At 43.2% G+C, this 13,100-nt stretch overlaps 1 pseudogene; it reads right to left on the bottom strand.

Moving 5' to 3' along the window:
• Positions 1-605: 605 nt before the first annotated feature.
• The window catches only part of LOC132346838 (craniofacial development protein 2-like), a 115,353-nt pseudogene continuing 102,858 nt past the window's right edge, over positions 606-13,100 (bottom strand).

Genomic DNA, 13,100 nt, shown 5'->3' with positions numbered 1-13,100 from the left:
GGGCTGTTTTTAGCAAGAAAAGAATTATAGCCTCCCTGGCCATTACACGTTACCCCTTCCATGGTCACTTTGGGGAATACCTATTATCTATAGATCTATAGATCTATCTATGGAGTGGGAAATGGCAACCCGCTCCAGTATTCTTGCCAGGAGAATCCCATGGACAGAGGAGCCTGTTGGGCTTTATCCATGGGGTTGCAGAGTGTCAGACATGACCGAGGCAACTTAGCATAGCACAGCATAGGTCTATCTATAACTGAATTCCTTTCTTAAAAGATAACTCAGGTACTAATGCCGCTATCTCTGAAAGAAGCAGTCACTGACATGAATCTAGTGAAAGGAGAGAAAACATCAAATGTGGTCTCAGAACCATTGCCGCTGAGCCTTCAGTCTGAAATATAATCTTGCTCCCTAGGAGCAACAGAGGAGGTGGTTGGCCTTGAGCAAGGCGGTGCAATACCTTTTGGCTGAAATTCCATTGACACCAGGGTGTTCCTTCCCTCCCACATCGCTTAGGGAACTCACACAGAGGAACATCTGGCCAGATGCAATCTACAAAACATGCTGTGAAACATATTAGCTCCCTCAAGCCAATGGGAGCCCACCTAGTAAACGAGCAGGGAAGGGCCCCATGGTGAATTCTGGAAGCTGAAATCCATCTCACCCAGGACTCGTCTTTCTGGAAAGAGCAAAGTCCAAGCCAATAATTCACGCTGAGGTCTGACCACATCTGGGAAGCTGTCTTGGGAGTCAGGGCCATTAGCACACAAGGGATCAGTCAGGATGCCAAACCACCCTCTGTCAGTTTGTCACAACAGAGAGGAGCAAGGAGATAGGGGTGGGAAAGCCCTGGGTTGTCCATAGCAGATTGTTCCCAAGGAGCTGGCCCTGACTCAGTAATTGCTATGTCTCCAAGTTCTGTGCTAAGTGCTTTAGATGCAAAGCTTCATTTGCTTTTCATAACAACCACAAGATCTATGCCTCAGTCCCATTTTGTGGATGGGGCATATGAGGCCAGAGAGGGAATGAAACTATCTCCAGCACACATAACTTGTGAGTGCAGAGCCAGGAAGAAAACCCAAGTCTACCTGCTTATAGCCACACTAGGATCCAAAGCATCAATTTTCTGCCTCCAGATACCTTCTGCAGCTTCCTGCCACAGGGTAGAATCCTCTAGATTGCGGGAGGAACTGAAATGTCACAAGCTTTCTCATCTCTGAAGCACCATCTGTAAGAACACTGAGAATGTGTGTTTGCATTTTCTTGGCTGCCCACAATCATGAATAGGCTCTCTCAATCTCTTGGGCTAAAGGTGAAGATCTGTGGGAGGAAAGGGCACTTTTCTCCTTGGTCATTGCTCAGGTGTGAAGGCAAGAAAGGGGAGTAGTGGGAGGAGTCAAAAGATAATTAGTTGAGCAACTTCACAGGTTCCAAACTTCTGATTCCAATTAACCTCTGTGCTTAGTTCTGGCCCAATTGTTGACTCTTCCCATGATGGACCCAAGCCCCCAAACTTGTTTGATATGTATTTCTAGCAGCTTCCCTGGGGGCCTGATGAGGAAAGGACCAATTGGATTCATGACCAGGATTGCTATGCAGGAAAATAAGTGAGTGATTACAGCAAAAGCTCTCAGACTCAGGGAAGCTGATCCAGGGCCAGCACTTCCATAGCTTTTGAGCACAGAACATCGGAGGATAAACAGATGACTCAGACCTGCGAGCTGAGACCTGAATCAGCAGCACCCACGAATAAGCAACCACCTGTCCATTTGGGCTTCTCTCTGCCACTTAACAGCTGCATTGTCAACATCCCCCTTTCCGTATCTCTTATTACTTCTCATTTTCCAAGGTTGATGGGAAGTAATAGCTCCTTGCAGTGATGCTCCTGAGCTTCCACAGAATTGCAAAGTGAGTTAGGCCACTGGATTTTTCATTAAGATGGTTCAAACGCTTGCTGCACCTCTTCCTATCTGTGCAATCTTGGAAATGCTCCTGAAAATCTCTGATTGCTTATCCACATAAAGTGCTAGTCGCTCAGTCATGTCCGACTCTTTTCAACCCCAGGGACTGTAGCTCACCAGGCTCCTCTGCTCATGGAACTCTCCAGGAAAGAATATTGGAGTGGATAGCCATTCCCTTCTCCAGGGGATCTTCCCAATCCAGGGATCGAACACAGGTGACCTGCATTGCAGGCAGATTCTTTACCATCTGAGCCACCAGGGACCTCCTTCATAGGGATATTTTGGAGGACAAAATGAAGCATTGTACATAAAGAGACCTAGCACATAGCTGGTACATAGTTATTGTTCTCTGAGGAGTTTATTATTATTACTACTACTGTTATTATTATTACTGAGTATAAATTACAAGTGAATGAGCCTGCCATAATAAAACCGGAATTGGGAACTTAAACAAAAGAAGTTATTATATCACAGTTCTGGAGGCTGGAAGTTCAAGTTCACACAGCAGAGTCCTGTCTGAAGGTTGCAGGAAGAACCTGTTGCATGCCTCTCTCCTAGCTCCCAGTGGTGTGCTGCTCATCTTTGGTGTTTCATGACTTGCAGATGCCTCCACCATCTTTGTGTTCATCTCTACTTGGCATTCTCCCCATGTCTGTGCCTATTTTCAAATTTCCCTTTGTTATAAGGACATCAGCTCTGTTGGGTTAGGGTCTTACCCTGTGCCAGTATGCCGTTGTTCTTTAGTTGCTTCAGATCAGAACAGATCAGTCACTCAGTCGTGTCTGACTCTTTGTGACCCCATGAATCACAGCAGGCTAGGACTCCCTGTCCATCACCAACTCCTGGAGTTCACTCAGATTCATGTCCATCGAGTCACTGATGCCATCCAGCCATCTCATCCTCTGTTGTCCCCTTCTCCTCCTGCCCCCAATCCCTCCCAGCATCAGAGTCTTTTCCAATGAGTCAACTCTTCACATGAGGTGGCCAAAGTACTGGACTTTCAGCTTTAGCATCATTCCTTCCAAAGAAATCCCAGGGCTGATCTCCTTCAGAATGGACTGGGTGGATCTCCTTGAAGTCCAAGGGACTCTCAAGAGTCTTCTCCAACACCATAGTTCAAAAGCATCAATTCTTCGGCACTCAGCCTTCTTCACAGTCCAACTCTCACATCCATACATGAACACAGGAAAAACCATAGCCTTGAGTAGATGGACCTTTGTTAGCAAAGTAATGTCTCTGCTTTTGAATATGCTATCTAGGTTGGTCATAACTTTCCTTCCAAGGAGTAAGCATCTTTTAATTTCATGGCTGCAGTCACCATCTGCAGTGATTTTGGAGCCCCGAAAAATAAAGTCTGACACTGTTTCCACTGTTTCCCCATCTATTTGCCATGAAGTGATGGGACCGGATGCCATGATCTTCGTTTTCTGAATGTTGAGCTTTAAACCAACTTTTTCACTCTCCACTTCCACTTTCATCAACAGGCTTTTTGTTCCTCTTCACTTTCTACCATAAGGGTGGTGTCATCTGCATATCTGAGGTTATTGATGTTTCTCCCGGCAATCTTGATTCCAGCTTGTGTTTCTTCCAGTCCAGCGTTTCTCATGATGTACTCTGCATAGGAGTTAAATAAACACGGTGACAATATACAGCCTTGACGAACTCCTTTTCCTATTTGGAACCAGTCTGTTGGTCCATGTCCAGTTCTAACTGTTGTTTCCTGACCTGCATACAGATTTCTCAAGAGGCAGATCAGGTGGTCTGGTATTCCCATCTCTTTCAGAATTTTCCACAGTTTATTGTGATCCACACAGTCAAAGGCTTTGGCATAGTCAATAGAGCAGAAATAGATGTTTTTCTGGAACTCTCTTGCTTTTTCCATGATCCAGCAGATGTTGGCAATTTAATCTCTGGTTTCTCTGCCTTTTCTAAAACCAGCTTGAACATCAGGAAGTTCACGGTTCACATATTGCTGAAGCCTGGCTTGGAGAATTTTAAGCATTACTTTACTAGCCTGTGAGATGAGTGCAATTGTGCGGTAGTTTGAGCATTCTTTGGCATTGCCTTTCTTTGGGACTGGAATGAAAACTGACCTTTTCCAGTCCTGTGGCCACTGCTGAGTTTTCCAAATTTGCTGGCATATTGAGTGCAGCACTTTCACAGCATCATCTTTCAGGATTTGGAATAGTTCCACTGGAATTCCATCACCTCCACTAGCTTTGTTCGTAGTGATGCTTTCTAAGGCCCACTTGACTTTACTTTCCAGGATGTCTGGCTCTAGGTCAGTGATCACACCATCATGATTATCTGGGTCGTGAAGATCTTTTTTGTACAGTTCTTCTGTGTATTCTTGCCACTTCTTCTTAATATCTTCTGCTTCTGTTAGGTCCATACCATTTCTGTCCTTTATTGAGCCCATCTTTGCATGAAATATTCCTTTGGTATCTCTGATTTTCTTGAAGAGATCTCTAGTCTTTCCCATTCTGTTGTTTTCCTCTATTTCTTTGCATTGATCACTGAAGAAGGTTTTCTTATCTCTTGCTATTCTTTGGAACTCTGCATTCAGATATTTATATCTTTCCTTTGCTCCTTTGCTTTTTGCTTCTCTTCTTTTCACAGCTATTTGTACGACCTCCCCAGACAGCCATTTTGCTTTTTTGCATTTCTTTTCCATGGGGATGGTCTTGATCCCTGTCTCCTGTACAATGTCACAAACCTCATTCCATAGTTCATCAGGCACTCTATCTAACAGATCTAGGCCCTTTAATCTATTTCTCACTTCCACTGTATAATCATAAGGGATTTTATTTAGGTCATACCTGAATGGTCTGGTGGTTTTCCCTACTTTCTTCAATTTCAGTCTGAATTTGGAATAAGGAGTTCATGGTCTGAGCCACAGTCAGCTCCTGGTCTTGTTTTTGCTGACTGTATAGAGCTTCTCCATCTTTGGCTGCAAAGAATATAATCAATCTGATTTCGGTGTTGACCATCTGGTGATGTCCATGTATAGAGTCTTCTCTTGTGTTGTTGGAAGAGGGTGTTTGTTATGACCAGTGCATTTTCTTGGCAAAACTCTATTAGTCTTTGCCCTGCTTCATTCCGTATTCCAAGGCCAAATTTGCCTGTTACTTCAGGTGTTTCTTGACTTCCTACTTTTGCATTCCAGTCCCCTATAATGAAAAGGACATCTTTCTTGGGTGTTAGTTCTAAAAGGTCTTGTAGGTCTTCATAGAACCATTCAACTTCAGCTTCTTCAGCGTTACTGGTTGGGGCATAGACTTGGATTACTGTGATATTGAATGGTTTGCCTTGGAAACGAACAGAGATCATTCTGTCATTTTTGAGATTGCATCCAAGTACTGCATTTCGGACTCTTTTGTTGACGATGATGGCTACTCCATTTCTTCTGAGGGATTCCTGCCCGCAGTAGTAGCTATAATGGTCATCTGAGTTAAATTTACCCATTCCAGTCCATTTAAGTTCACTGATTCCTAGAATGTCGACATAGCCATGTCTAACTCTTTGGGACCCAATAGACCAAAGCCCACCAGGCTCCTCTGTCCATGGGATTTTCTGGGCAAAAATACTGGATTGGGATGCCATTTTCTTCTCCAGGGGATCTTCCTGATCCAGGAATTGAACCCTCTTCTCCATGGTTCCTGCATTGCACATGGATTCTTTCCCACTGAGCCACCAGGAAAGCCCATGCCAATATGATCTCGTCTCAATTTTAATTATACCTGCAACAACCCTATTTTCAAATAAAGGCACATTTTGATGCACCAAGTGTTAGGACTTCAACATATAAATTTTGAGTGAACACAATTTAATCCATAACAACCTGTATGATATTTACTATACTTATTAGACCTCTGCATTTATAACCATGTGTTTTTTTAAGGAGCAGCACATTCAACTTCCTTCAGTAAACATATCTATGAAACAGAAACAGACTCATAGACATGGAGAACAGATTTCTGGTTGCAGGGGGTGGGGTGGGGGGAGAAGGATTGGGAGTTTGGGATTAGCAGATGCAAACTATTATATACATGATGGATAAACAACAAGGTCCTATTATATAGCACAGGGAACTAAATTCAACATCATGAATAAACCATAATGGAAAAGAATATGAAAAAAAATATGTGTGTGTGTGTATATATATATATATATTGATCACTTTGTTGTATAGCAGAAATTAACATAATATTGTAAATCACCTGTACTTAAATAAAATTAAAAACTAAAAAAAAAAAAGAAAAAGAAAAGAACTTCCTTCATACTGCCTGGTCAGATGACCCAGTCACACTTTCTTCCAAATGGCCCATGTTGTCATGTTGAGACCTAAGGAGCAAGGGCTGGTCAAGATGGGAAAAAACTAGAATCTGAGATTGAATCAGAGCTAGAATCAGCTAGAAATGCTGGGTAAGTGCAGAGGCCACTGTTCAACAGAAAATGTACAAAATGATATCCCTTTCTTTATGTAACAGAGCTGGCTTTGCTCTGAACTATCCATATTTGTATCATCATGGGCCTTGAAATTAGCACACGTCATTGATAAAGCAGTGTACCAGGTGCAGTCCATAGCTTGTGATAGGTAGAAGAACCCCAACCAGTCCATAGACCTCATTTTCCCATCCTGCCCCCTTTAGTCCAATGAATTGACTTTTAGGGGTCCAGCCACACTGTAGTATAGATCACTGTCCCAATAACTGACAGCTTTGGCACACTTTCCATAATCAATAGCTTCCATCTAAATTTCCTTCTCTAAAGATTGCATAAATTATCACATATATGCAAATATGATTATGACTTAATTACTAGGGCTGATTAGTGATTAATTTTTTGATTATGATCAATCACTCCTCACGAATCATAATAAAGTATTCAGGGCAATCGGCAGGATGCTAATAATGCAGTTTTCTTCCAAAAGACCCCCAAAGCAGTCAGAATAAGGTCTTTGCTGAAATCTTCATTTTGGAAAGAAATGATCTGAAAAAGGCAGTTCACATGGGGAAAAAAGTCAATAAAACTATGAAAAGTGCTTAATATTACTCATAAATAAACGCAGTATAAAGGGAATAATGATCTTAACCCATCAAAGTGACAGTTAAACGTTTATAATAATGCCCAATATAGAAGTAAATTTCAAGGATTAGACCTATTAATGAACACCAATGCAATATTTTTTAAGAGAACCTATCAAATTTGCCCAAATTCAAAATGCAATTATTTTTGACCCAACTATACTACTTCTGAGAATTTCTCCTGAAGCATGTTCATAAAGTTTACTATTTATCTACCTATCTTTCTAGCTACCATACATGAACGCAACACAAAGCTTTTCATTTTAACTTTGCTGATGATACTAAAGACACCTGGAAACAGACATCAATGTGAAACTGTTTAATGAAGTGTGATATATACACATGATAAAGTCCTAGGTGGCAATTTGAAGATTACACAGATATATATACTTAATGACATGTAAAGGTGTCCAAAGTCTACCAAGTGGAAGAAGCAAGCTGCAAAATGTACACAGAGTCAAATTTTATCATGTAGCAGAATCATACGCTGGTTATGTTAAAACGCAGTTTGCTGGACTCACCTTAGAATTTCTGATTCAATAGGTCTGGGGCAAAACCTGAAATTCTGCATTTCTCAGAAGGTCCCAGTTTATGTTGCTGCTGCTGGTCCTAGGACTAAACTTTGAAATCCTTTCATATTGAGTATGATACTACTGAATGTTTTTGTTGCTATTGTTTAGTCACTAGGGTGTGTCGGACTGTTTTGTGACCCCATGGACTATGCCCACCAGCCTCCTCTGTCCATGGGATTTCTCAAGGAAGAACACTGGAGTGGATTGCCATTTCCTTCTCCAGGAGATCTTTCAGACCCAGGGATTGAACTCCCATCTCCTAAAGATTGGCGGCAGGATTCTTTACCCCTGAATCACCAGGGAGAACTACTGTATGTCTACTTATATATGAATATATACATTTTGAAATAAAATAATATTTTTGGTTTGGAGGCATGAGACTGGTGAACAGAGGAGAGTTTAAATTTTGTTTTTTTATTTACACTGCTTACATTGGTACTAACATTTATGACTTAACCCATATTAATAATTTTGTTTTCAAAAATAATACCTGTAAGTCACTTGAATATCACATCCTCTTTTATGCAGAAAAATTCCATTGAATGACTTATAAATTCCAAGTATTTCCTCCTTGTCTGTAAGTAGAGAAGGCACTATAGACAAGCACTGTTTTAGTTATCTACTGCTGTATGACAGAGGACCCCAAACTTAGCAAGTTATTTTCAGCAGCAAAGATTTATTATCTCACATAGTTTCTGAGGTTTCCCAGTCCAGAAGTTTAGCTGGGGGAGTTTGGCTCTTATAAGGTCACAGTCAAGCTGCCAGCTGGGACTACCAACCCTTCAGGCTTTGAACTGGGGCTGGAGAATTCACCACCAATTTACTTACATGCCTATTGGCAGGGGGCAGCTTGCTTTCTTAAGAGTTCCACACCAAGTAGGACAAGTCATTTTTAATTACGATCTGGGATCTCAAACAGCTTGAAATTTGTAATATGATGGCTTATCACTAGAACAAAATATTTCTTTTTTGCAGTTCATCTTAAGGAAAAAAGAGATACTAATTGTACTAAAGCTTTGCAGCATGAGGAAACCGAGGCACAAAGCTTCCTTTTCTTGCTTGTCCATATGTCACTCACAAATACTAAAGCTGAGATTCCATCCCAGGCCTTTAAATCCACAGCCTGTGTCTTAACCACTATATAACACGGAAGTGTGATGTCATCTTGTTTTAAACACAGATCTCCTTGGAGGAAAGGGGTAAGCGTGAGACTCTTTGTTGAGATGGCAGACAGTCTTAAACTTCATTCAAGGAGGTGCCAACGAAGTATCTAGCTCCATCATTTATTTTCAGAATAAAAGATGATGATGCTATTCAGAAGTCACAGATTCAGGATGGCCTGTTCTCGGTAGAGACTTGTCTTTCCAGCCCCCTTCCCACACGAATAGTGAAGATGCATTTGCTCTGAACCATTAACTCTCTCTGGCTCCGTTACCCTGGTGACCAGCGGCATTTGCAAGGCAGCTGGCTAAGGTCATAGGTCAGGCTCTAGCTATAGAAAACACACCCTGGGCCTTTGTCTCTTGAATAACCAAGCTGATCTCACCAACAGAGAGGGCTAATTGGCCCCATCCCTTTGAAACGAGGACCCAGCATAGCTGGGAGTTAATAAAATGTATCTAGAAGGCCACAGGCTCAAGTTAAAATCACCAAGGAGAGGTTGGGGACCTACAGATTCCTGAGTCCTAACCCAGGCCTCCTGAATTACAATCTCTTGAAGCTCAGGAATCTGCATAGCTTTTCTTAAATTTCTCAGCTATTTTTGTGCACGGCTTTGAAATTGACTCCCTTCTTGTGTGCCTCTGAGGATGATCTAGTGGAATGGGGGCTTTGGGTGCTGAGCTGGGAAAAATATGGAAAAAGGAATTAGTGTATATATCTTGTTTATCTCTCAGGAGTGCTTGTGGCCAGTGGAACAGATGACAATGGTGCGGGGAGGGGCACAGACAGGAAGAGAAGACAATATTCCTGCCTTGGGAATATTGTAACAGTTGTTCCTGGATTCCCTCAAGACCCGCAGAATAAGTACTGAGATTCTAGCTATGTTTACATAAGCAGAAAAGACCTCCAAGGGAGATGCAACACCACCCCTCAACTTCCTGAACAAGGACCCCCTTTGATTGAGGGGATGATAACTAGAGCTTTGGGTGACTCCGTAGGAGAGTTAGGGTGCAGAAACGGAAGGCTTGACCCTACTGGGTGTAAGTGTCATCCTTGACTCTGGGTTACCCCATTTCCCAAGCTGCAAGGGGCCATCTGTGCAGATAACTGGCATAGAGACTGGCAGCCACTGGAACTCATCCTTGCCCTGAGTTCTTTTGGAAGGCAGCCAAGATGAAGCCTATGTCTAAATCTAGATCTGTGTCCACCTCTCTCAATATCTTGGTTTCCCTTAACATCTCTATATATTGGGAATCATATTCCTGTGATGGTCACTAGCTAAGCTTGAGTTTACATCGGGACTGGCAGACTGGCCCCATTCCAGCTACTCCTTCAGTCATGTCCATCAAGAGGCCACATCCAGTATCTCTTCCATCCAGTATCTTTGCTAGGCATTTTCGTATGTTATTTCTAACTTCTGAAGGCATCGGCCTGGGAGCCCGGGTCTTACCCTTAGGGTATCTTCTTTTCCCTGGAATCGGGCAGACTCTATGGTAGCTGTGACCAACAGGATAATGCCATAGTGGTGCAAAGCCAGAGTCCAGGCTCAGATTGTGAGGAGCTGACAACTTCCACTTCTGTCTCTGGAAACACTCCCTCTTGGGTCATGTAAGTTCAGATCCCTTCTGGAGAGACCACTAAAGAGTCCCTGGGAAGCATGATGAGGGAAAGGAGCCTGGATGAGCTGAGCATCCTGCTAAGAGAACCTGTTTTCATGTAGACGTGCATCCACCTGGAATTTTCAGACCGAGCCAGTCACTGCCTGAATGCCACCTGGAGATCCCAGTCGATGCCACGAGCAGCAGCAGAAGAGGACCACTGAGCCCTCCTTGAATTCCTGAACCACAAAATCCTGAGATTTTTGTCAGTTCAGTTCAGTTCAGTTGCTCAGTCGTGTCTGACTCTTTGCGACCCCATGAATTGCAGCCGCCAGGCCTCCCTGTCCATCACCAACTCCCAGAGTTCACTCAGACTCATGTCCATCGAGTCAGTGATGCCATCCAGCCATCTCATCCTCTGTCGTCCCCTTCTCCTCCTGCCCCCAATCCCTCCCAGCATCAGAGTCTTTTCCAATGAGTCAACTCTTCACATGAGGTGGCCAAAGTACTGGACTTTCAGCTTTAGCATCATTCCTTCCAAAGAAATCCCAGGGCTGATCTCCTTCAGAATGGACTGGTTGGATCTCCTTGCAGTCCAAGGAACTCTCAAGAGTCTTCTCCAACACCACAGTTCAAAAGCATCAATTCTTCGGCGCTCAGCTTCCTCACAGTCCAACTCTCACATCCATACATGACCACTGGAAAAACCATAGCCTTGACTAGATGAACCTTTGTTGGCAAAGTAATGTCTCTGCTTTTGAATATGCTATCTAGGTTGGTCATAACTTTCCTTCCAAGGAGTAAGCATCTTTTAATTTTTGTAGATGTAATCAATTAGATGATTTTTGCTCACAGCCACTAGATTTGAGGTTACTCATTTAGATGGCAATAGACAACTGGAACAGAATCTCAAAGAATCTAAGTGAAGCCATTCTAAAATGGTGAGTGGTTAATACTCTAAAGGCCATCTATCTCAAGAGCTATTGTCAGCCACACTTGACCACACAGAGAGAGTCAGCACATTCTGGGAGCAGAGAGGCCATCAGCTCTGAGGGTAGGGCAGTGGTACCTGATACACGCAAGAGACCAATGGATCAATCCAGTTGGCGAAACTGCCCATTTCACACAAAGGCCTCGTCTCCTTCCTTTCCCCGCAGCAGGTGAGCCTTTAAGAAAAACTAATACAATTATGTAAAGTTTAAAAATAAAATAAAATTTTTTAAAAAAAGAAAAAGAAAAAGCTGTCAAACACTCCACTTAAAAGAGTTATTTCTATTTCAAACGTTTTTGTTTTAATGGGGTCAAAACAAAGGAAAGTCCCTGGAAGACCAAGACACAGTGACTTGGGAGAGTAGAAGGCAGAGGCTCCTAGCCTGATGATTGAGCTGATTTGATCCTTGTCCTCAGGAGTAGCCTGGGTCGGGGAGGTGGAGGGGGGAGCGGTGCAGTGGGTGGGAAGAAGACAAAAAACAATGAACCCTGGAAACCCACAGCTGTAGGTAGAGGTTTTCAATCAGAAGCACTGCCAAACCCAGCTTTCAGCACCAATGCTCCCAGGAAAAAATGCTAGCGATTTTCCAGCTAAAACTCTCTCTCTCTCCCCCTACTCCCCCCTGCTCCTTGTTGGATGAAACCAGGAGCCTCCAGATCCTCTAAAACCTCAGTCCCAGAAAGACAAAGGCAACCCCTGATGTTACGTCCAGGGAAAACCAGGCAAAGAGGAAGTGCCGAGGCCAGGGCCCCACTAAGATTACGGGCTGTTAATAAGGAAAGACAGAAGCCAGGAGATTTGATGTCCAAGTCGACAAGCAGAGGTTAAGGGGAGAGCCGGGCAGGCTCATTTGCAAACTTGGTCCTGTTTCATTAAACGAGAGCCGAGACAGCCTGTCTCAGTCCAGCAGAGAAGGACCTCATTATCCACGTAGGGAGCAAGAGATAAGAATCTTTTAATAATTGCTGGGAATTTTTTTATTATGATGTGGAATGCCAATTTAGGCCTCTCCTCACAGGCTGGATATAAACAGCCTCCTTGGGAGTTAAAGCCGCTCCCCTCTGGCTGTGGTCATTAAGCACAAAGAGGAAAGAGACGGATGTTTGCTGGGAGAAAAGGGGCCCAGGGGCCCCTCTTGGCTGCCAGGAGCTGGCTTTTTCCATCAGGCAGCCTTGGGGACTGACTGCGCGATCTCCAGCACCTTCACGGAAACCTTGGCGGTCAGTTGTCCAGGTTGGTCATCGTGGGTCCTCCTTCCCTATCTTCACCCCGAGTCTCCTTGAGACATTCAAAATATCTGCAAAAGGCTGAGTGGTTGTTTTCTTCCACTTTTCAAAATGTCCAGTATAAAGATTTCAGCAGAGACTTTATGACTTGAGAGAGAGAAGACATGCTTCCTGTTCTGAGCAGCTATTAACAGTCCAGTGAAAATGAAATGAAATGAAAACACGACAACATTATTATGTTTTACTGGGATGCCCTTTGCCTACCAGAGATAGGCTCTTTCTCTGTTTAAATGGGAGCTTCAAAAGGAGTTAGGAGTTCTAGATTCTGTAGAACTCATCTGAGGCATTGCCTTTAAGGTAATCTAGGAAAGGAAAGAAAACTGAAAAGGAAATGACTTGTTCTTTTTTGAAATTTTATTTATTTTCGACCATGCCGGGTCTTCCTTGCTATGGGCAAGAATTCCTCTGGGCATTCTCTAGTTGCCGAGAGTGGGGGCTGCTCTC

This window comes from Bos taurus, chromosome 13, assembly GCF_002263795.3.
Source record: "Bos taurus isolate L1 Dominette 01449 registration number 42190680 breed Hereford chromosome 13, ARS-UCD2.0, whole genome shotgun sequence".
Lineage (NCBI taxonomy): Eukaryota > Metazoa > Chordata > Mammalia > Artiodactyla > Bovidae > Bos > Bos taurus.
This window is presented reverse-complemented; position numbering and strand designations above follow the sequence as displayed.